The sequence below is a fragment of the Chroicocephalus ridibundus genome, chromosome 1, assembly GCF_963924245.1.
Source record: "Chroicocephalus ridibundus chromosome 1, bChrRid1.1, whole genome shotgun sequence".
Lineage (NCBI taxonomy): Eukaryota > Metazoa > Chordata > Aves > Charadriiformes > Laridae > Chroicocephalus > Chroicocephalus ridibundus.
The window spans coordinates 13,264,500-13,273,529 of NC_086284.1; positions in this window are offsets into that span (position 1 = coordinate 13,264,500).

A 9,030-nucleotide genomic window follows, 5' to 3' on the forward strand; every position below is an offset into this window, starting at 1 on the left:
ACTTAGCTGTGGATATAGCAGGCTCTCTGCCACTGGCGGTTTTTAAACTAAAAGTGGATTTTTCTGGCTTTTGAATGATCTCCTCCAGTTTGAACATGAATTACGTCAGAGAAGGCCTGTAGTTTGTCTCGTAGGGATGTCAGAGTAGATTATTACACCTTTTCATACCAGATTTCACAACCGTGTGTGATATACTAGACTGTGTTTTAACTGCAGTCATGCCTTCCTATATATGGCAGAAAAAATGGCTTAGCTGAAGTTAAAGCATGGCTCCAGTTGGGTTCAATAAGTTCATCACAACACTACGAATGTTTCCAAAGGACAAATTCTCACAGAGCTGGAACTGGGATCCTTCTGCCTAACAAGGTATTGCTTACAGAACTGCAAAAAGGGAGACGAAAAGAGGGAATTCATGGCAATAAATACATCCAAACTCCACTTCACATTTTTGTTAACACCTGGAAAAAGAGACGTGAGGCCCGGAGGAGTGGTAGGAACTGAATGAAGCTCCTGGCACCTGGCATGGAGAAGAGACTGGGAGAGGGGACACAGGATGAAAGAGGGGACACAAGAAGATAGAAGGAGATAGATGTTCCTCATGCGCAGAAATGCCTCACCAGGAGTCTGTTTGCACAGGACAGAAAGACTCCGTTGTGCCGCTCACTTCTAATACACACCTTGCAAGTCACCCCTGTTGTTACATTCCTCTCTGGAGGAAATCAAAGGAAGTTCTGCAACCTTTCCTCTCTGGTTCTCAGCTGTGCAACAGCATGTCTCCCACAGCCGAGACTCTGGGTTCGTTTTCAACATGTCCCACATATTTAGTGGATAACCCTAAAGATAAGGAGGTCAGTGAACTTTTTGATGATTTTCAAAATTTTTAGAAATCCATTTAGTACCTAATATTTTTCTACAGCCTTCAATGGCACTTATGCATATGGCTGTAACTTTGATGAATGTCCAGCTTTCATCCATATGTTGAGATAGAAATAGTATTTAAATTGAAGATTTGGAACTTGAACTCAACACTGCAGGTATTTAGTGACTAAGAAAAGGAAATGCCGGTATCCTCTTTCCAGTTCATGACATCATTTCCTTCTGCACAGGCTTACTTCAGAGCAACATATCAAAATCAATTCAGTAATAGCAATCACACTTTGCACTGTTACAGCACTTGCCACAAGCAAGTTAAATAACCACTCCTCTTCAAGCACTTTCACCACCATCCTGGATTTAGGATATTACAGGCTGGTGCGAGATATTAAGTAACACGTCTCAAACCGTTCTTGACATCTGTTGCTGAAGCAGGAATAGGCGGCAAGTCTCCTGAGTATTTACCCATTCATTTCACCACAAAACGATCGTTTCTGTCTACTACATGAGTTCTTCAGTCAAGAGATTTCAATTACACAGCCCATGCACACAATTCACATCTACCCTTGGTTTAAAAAAAGCATTTGATTCAAAGAAGGACCAAATTTTTATTATTTTTTTTTTAATTGGACTTTAAACTAATGATCTTAGACAGACTTGACAGTGCAAGACAAAGGCTGGCAGCTCACATCTGGGAATACTCTAAGAGCATTAACTTGCCCCAGCGCCCCAGACACCGGGAGGATTTGTTCAGGGCAGATGAAAAAAGCGCCCACTGGTGAGAAAAATTGAACCCAATCAATTGCGATCTACATCCTCGTCTAAGAAAATTCCTCACAACATACACATTCACAGTATCTCCAGCTTAAATGGGAAAGAATAAACCCCTTCCAGATAAATCCAGGATAGGACTAAGTACTACGGAAGTCCTAATCGCTGGTTTTATTCTATTATGTAGGTTGCGTTTGGGGCCACTTGGTACCTAGTAAGGTTAGACTCTAGACCACATTTTCACCATTAAATCTGTAGCATTTGCTACTGTCCTCAACAGCAGTAGGATTGTTCCCTTAAATTTCACCGCTAAGAGATAACGAGGCCTTCCATCTTCACTGAAAATGGGGATTAAACACATAGTTACAGAAACATGGTTTTCACGTGCTGTGCTGGGTCAGGGCCAACACACTCTGAGTGTTGCAGAGTGACGCCATCTGAGGCATATTCTCATCCCACAAAACCCAGTACCATTATCAGAAACAGATTTTGCCCTATGATTTTAATCTAACGGAAATCAGTGCCGCTTGCCCAAGAAGCAGTAGGGCTAACACGGCTGCCAAGATTATCCTACTACTGTCAGAACTACACATCTTCCAGGAGACATTTTGAAGCGGACGTTTTACCAGGTACAATTTCCCCAAGCTTCTCCAAATAACATAAACATTTTATAGCACGCTATTATAGAGCAGGTGTCTTTATTTTTTTGCTTACAAAGGCATGATTAGAGGTTGGAGGTCAGGGACTTACCTGGAAGATTTGTGGAAACTGACGGAAATAAAATTAATCCCTCAAGAATAAGCCTGTACAGTCCAATTTGTGATGAGAAACAACAGTTTACATGGTTTTGTCAATAGCCTCTGGGTATCCCAGGAAGGGAACTACAGCAACATTTCTATAAACAATTAGAAATTGTATTTTTGGATACTTCAATCTATTCTCTTGGAACTTGGCAGTTGCTCAAATAAATTGGTATTTTTTTCCCCAGAAGAAAGGCTGATTGGATTATTTAAATACGGTACAGCACATTCCCTGTTTAGCAAAGACTGCCCTGTTTTTTCTAACAGAAAAATATATCCTGTTCCCCCTTTCTTTACCTCCAAAATTCTTTTTCCCTTAATATATTTTTGGGGAAAGAGGAGGAGGACTGTTCCATTCTACATCCTAGCAGATTTTTATGTTTAATAACATTTAGATCTGACTTCCACGTTCTCAGTAGGAAATACGGAGCCGCTATGCCCTTCTCCTTCTTACCCCCTGCCCTCAATTTTCATACTCACTGAAATGAGTTCAGCAGCCATGGGTAATTCCACTTCTAGCAAGCTGAATGTCAGAATTCCTGGGGTTTTTCCAGCATTAGACAGCCCAAGGGAAACGACCATTAGCTTATTCAAATGTCAAGGGATGTGATATTTTCTGCCACTGATACATCACCTTTCGGCATGTGAAACTTTGAAAACCCTCATGTCTCCGAAGCAGGGAGAGTATAAAGTAGCTTCTAATATTTTTCCTCTCCCAGGGGAAGTGCATGCTTATGCACAAGTCCGAGGAAGAACTGAGAGGACAAAACTGTCTTCAACTCTGTCCATGCTAGAAAAAAAGCATATGCTTTGAAATATGATAGCCAACATATTGTAAAAGCATCATGGAGACAGAGTAAAAGAGAGGTGAGTCTGTATTTCGCTGGTTAAAATGAATGCAATGTTCTTTGGCCCTATACATACATGGTTTTGAATCATCCGAAACATCTTAAGAAACAGACCTACCTCATTGCTGATGGCAGCAGAAGTGTAACATGGCTGTTTCTAACTCAGGCACCCAAATTGCTGGGCTCTTGACCCAGTCAGTGACGTGATTCTCTCTACATTGGCGTATCAGGAAAATGGGATTACAATGGGTCACACTGAGGGTTCTGGAGAGCCAAGGATTTTTTGCTGCTTATAGCATGCTGTGCTGCTTTCTGGACACGTGCATGGAAAAGAAATAACAGAAAATAAATAAGGTTGCATGGTTAGTGCTCCAGGGATGCCAACTTTTGCTGTTATGGAGGCTTGAGATATTTACTGATTTACTTAAAGTTGCAGCTCCTTGGGTCTGGTGACTATACGTCAGTTTTATTTTCATTTTTTAAGAATGTTTCTATTTTTTATGGCCGGAGAAGAAAGCTTGAAACTTGAAAAATATGAAGACAAATAAAAAAGGAAGCCAAGAATACAGTGAGAGGTGGGAGGAAGAATTGGGTTTTCAATGATCTGACAGCCTCCCGCATTTATCTCATGCATTTGCAGGGTGTCTGTGAATCCCAGATTTTGAACGTGCGGAATGTGCAGTGCTGGGGTGGGAGAATGGTATTGAACAACCCAAGATACACGTACTCCAAACAGATTGGATGTGTTTGGGAAGGAACCAGCCGAACAACCCTCCCTCTTTTATCCATGTCCTTTACTGTTAGACTAGTCCTTTGCGTAGATACTGGCATACTTAAAATAGGCAGGATTATATCAATTTCCAAGGGTTGATCCCCAAATAAAAGAACTGGCCACTCTGGAACAGTGGTGCCAGCTGCAACCTCCATTGCCTTAGCCATAGCAGATGCTGCAAGGAGTTTGTTCCATTCTTTCTACTGGCTTTAAAGATAAGGTCACCTTTGCCAACTATGCTTCCTCGCTGACATAAGAAACTGCTTAGGGCAGAAAGTTGCAGAAGGCTGTCCACTTAAACCGAAAGGTTCTCTGATCCCCACATGGTTAAATGTCCCCAGTGAAACCCCCTGCTACCAACTGAGGACAATTTACTCTTAAGTATAACAAGAAAACACGGAAATGGCTATGAAAGATAGTAAGTGTTGGGTCAAAATCTAGAGGGCCCAGGCTGGGTGGGAAATGTGAGCTTTTTTAGAGAAAGATTACAGTGTTCTGGCTTTGGAATGGATGAGATCTTTTGTATGGAGCACTTTCTTCAATGACTAAAGTATATTTCACCATGTTTCTAAAGAAATCCCGCTCAAGATGTGATACTGAGCTTCCCCTGCTAAAGCAAGGGAATGAAGAGAGATGTAATGATGCACAAGTGCCGTGCAAGGTTTCCAAGGTAGGAGAACCAGGACCAATGTTGGAATTAGCACATGAGATGTCTAATTCCAGGGGCTTTTTGTGTATGCTTCCTTGTGCAATGGTGGGCAAGTCAATTCATCACTCTGGACTTCACTTTCCCCATATCTAAGAAAAGGTTCCCCTTTTTTTTTAATCCCCTCCTGATATTCTTTGGAACAGGGACCCTTGCTTCATCCGTACTAGAAAACTGGGACCACATTTTTGTTTCACTATATATATCCATTGTGGTAAAAGGAGTCTAAAGACAAAGCAATATTTTGCAGGCACACAGACGGTAAGGATTTTTCTGATGGCACGTTGTCTCTCACAAACAACTTGCTGCTGACTTGTTCTACTGTTTCCCATCCTCATATGCTGAAGATGCAGAGAGTCTTGTTTGCAAATTTCAACTTTCGCTGCTCAGACAAAAACACTGGAAAACGTACCACTGGGTTATGAACCAGTCAGTTTGAAGAAAATGTGCTGGCTGGCTCTTTCTGTCACAGTACCCATGATAGGCATATTACACATTTCCAGCCAAAAAAAGGGGAAAAAAAAGAATAAATGTTTCAGCCCATTAAAACAAAGTGAAAGCTTTTGCCATGATATAATTAGCCTCTGGAAATGTTTCAAATTATGTTTTTTGGTTTTGTTTTCTATTTCTTTTGTGTATATGAAATATATAGCCAACAACATAAGGGATAAGTAGTTAAAAGGTGATCTAGGGGCATAGATTACTTGAAAGTTTTAGGTAACTGAAAAATTTACTTTTGAAAAACACACTTTGTATGCAGAAGAAAGTTTATTTGCCAGGGATTATGAAGATCACGTATCTGTCTGGAAAGCACCATTTCTTGAACCCAGGGTGAGATGTTAGAGCTGAAGTCGTCAGTTCAGCTGAGATTTCAGCCTGCAGAGGGTAAGTAGGAAGACTTCTGAGAAACTCAAATCAGAAAATATGATGTTTCCTGACACTTCTCTGCCAAAGCTACTGAAGGTGCAATGACCATGCAATCGCAGCTGACAGCCTCCTCTGAAGTACAATTGTCTCGTCTTCAGCAGGGTCGGTCAGGGCTCCTGTTCTGATTGGAGCCTTCCAAGACTTTGCCTTACCTGTACTAAAACCAGCAGCAGTAACCTGGGTTAGATTGCAGTGAAATTGGGTATTGGATGTGTAGGTGTTTTGCGCTGTATCTTAGCACCTTCGACATGAAGTTGCAACAAGAAGACCAAGGGCAATCGAGAGAGACTTCAGGGCCTTGGGACGACTGGTTAAGGGATCAGGAGCACAAGTAGTGTTCTCCTCTATCCTTCTAGTTGCAGGGAATAATGAGGGAAGACACAGGAAGAGCCAGCAGATCAATACCTGGCTCCAAGCCTGGTGTCACCATCAGAATTTGGTGTTTTTTGATCATGGGTTTGTTTACACGACACCGGGCCTGCTGGCAGAAGATGGCTCACCATACCTGGAGGTATTTAAAAGAAGTGTAGATGTGGCGCTTAGGGACATGGTTTAGTGGTGGACTTGGCAGTGTTAGGTTAATGGTTGGACTCGATGATCATAGAATCATAGGATCATAGAATCATAGAATCGTGTGTGATGGAAGGAACCTTTAAAGGTTATCTAATCCAATCTCCCCTGCAATGAGCAGGGACATCTTCAACTAGGTCAGGTTGCTCAGAGCCTCGTCCAACCTGACCTTGAATGTTTCCAGGGATGGGGCATCTACCACCTTTCAGGGCAACCTGTGCCAGTGTTTCAGTCATTGAAAAAAAGTGTCTTCTTTATATCTAGTCTGAATCTACCCTCTCTTAGTTTAAAGCCATTACTCGTTGTCCTATCACAACAGGCCCTGCTAAAAAGTTTGTCCCCATCTTTCTTATAAACACCCTTTAAGTACTGAAAGCCTGCAATAAGATCTCCCCAGACCCTCCTCTTCTGCAGGCTGAACAACCCCAACTTTTGCAGCCTCACTGCACAGGAGAGGTGCTCCAGCCCTCTGATCATTTTTGCGGCCTCCTCTGGACCCGCTCCAACAGGTCCATGTCTTTCCTCTACTGGGGACCCCAGAGCTGGATGCAGTACTCCATGTGGGGTCTCACCAGAGCAGAGTAGAGGGGCAGAATCACCTCCCCCAACCTGCTGGCCATGCTGCTTTTGATGCAGCCCCAGATACAGTTGGCTTTCTGGTCTGTGAGCGCACGTTGTTGGCTCATGTCCAGCTTTTTCATCCACCATGATCTTAAAGGTCTTTTCTAACCTAAACCATTCTATGGTTCTATGGTTCTATAACTGTGTGGATAGGACCACAGTGCCACCAAATGCCAAGTAGGTCACTGAAAGTTAAGGTCATCCACACTTCAGAAGACTGTGCACCAACTGGCCAACAACACGCTGGTTTTAGAGGAAAGTTTTCTTATTGAATTCACAAGTACCTAAGTGGGCTTGCGTGATCATTTGTTGTATATGCGTGACAAGTGTAAATATACATTTGTAAACACTCGCGGCGGTTCTCAAATACTCTGGGCTAACAGAGCTTCAAAACAATTACAGGTGATCACATATTATTATATCCAGCTTTTGGCTGAAGGTGTTCTGTTAAATCCTGCTCAGAATGGTTGCCCAAGCTGTCAGTGGACCATTTCCCTTGGGTCACCACACTGCAGTTTTGGGATTACTAAACCAGCACAAAACCCACTGCCTGGCACGGATTCTGACGTTGAGACTGGAAGTCAAAGCAGCAACGTGAAGGTAATTTCTCTGTGCCCTCTGTCTGTAATTCATGAGTGGGGCTTCAGAACTGTTAAGCATTACCCCGGCTCTCCCTGCTTTGATATCAGTAAAACATGATTAGATGTGCCTTCACACTAATGATAAGCCCTTCGCCATAATGATGTATGGTGAATGAAGAGATTAGCTGAACAGCTAGCCTTTGTGGGGGCAAGGATGACAAATGCATCATTTCAAAATTAAAGGTCTACAGACAGAACAGACGAAAAGGAAGAGCCAGAACCGCCGCTCAGAGCACAACACTGAGGAATGGGCAGTCCCGTGTTAGGGGTGCACCCCTGACACAGCCTGCGTGTGCCACCACACAGCTCTGTCCTCTTCTCACAGTTCAGTTTTCCCCTCTCCCATCACTTCAGGCCTTTGTTCCTGAATCCCTTCATCTCAGCTTGACACCTACTACAGAAGCAATTTCACTGAGGACAGAAGCTACCTGGCCCCTTGAAGGGAAGCACAGGTGTGGCTGGGCTGCCTCTTTCGTTGGAGGGATCACATCTATCTGTGGGTATGGTGCTCCGAAACTTCACACCATACAAGAGGTCAGACCAGAGCACCCAAGGGGCTCTTCCAGTCGTGGAGCTTATGAATATTCAGCTTCAGTCTGGTAAGTGGCTGAAAGTTGATGAGGGGTTATACATTGAGAAGGTTCATTTATACATTGAGAAAGCACAGGAAGCCACCAAAGGACAGGAGTAAATAAGGCTTCAAAGACAGGAACATGCAAAATATTTTATAAATAATAAATGACCGCACCAATTACAGCCATCTAGTGGGCATATGTATTAAGCAATAAGCTGTCAACAAAGTGGCGTCCCTTGCATTACTGGAAAGTGTGACACTTTCAAGCCCTGATCTATGATCCCAATTAAACCGGCCACCACAGGCAGGCAGGAACACGACGCTATGCAGAACAAGGGCTAAGCCACAAACCTGGGATTCTTTTGCCAACCCCTTTAAAGTTTGAAGGTGTTTGCATCAAGGGCTTTGGCACGTCTCTGCTGTTAGTGTAAACACGGGCTGTAATCGCAATAATCATTCAGCATTTTAAGTGCAGGAACAAGAGAAAAAAAAAGCTCTACTTCTTCATGAACACTTTGCCTTGAATTTCATCAGCAGGGGATGCATGTATTATTCAATCATACACCTACCACTATTATGAAGTTGCTCTTAATTATACTACAAGTGGAACCTCTCAGGTAATCAGAATTCAGGGCTAATGCATAGCTATTCCCCCATCAATTTATAATAGACACAATTAATCCAATTTAGAATTTCAAGTTTTTAGTGATTATTAAATGCAAACAAGTGCTCGTTTTTTTTGCTTGGGGGTGGACATTTTTTTAAGTACGTCTCTTTTTATGGCTCAGTAATGTATAAAAGTAACAATTGCCACAAAAGCGGTAAGAATAACAACATCAAGGAATCATGACAGAACATGAACTTCAGCGTGCTTGGGCTGAGCCCTGCGGGAATTCAGTTTACCCGTCCTCCCTCCAGCCAGCTGGG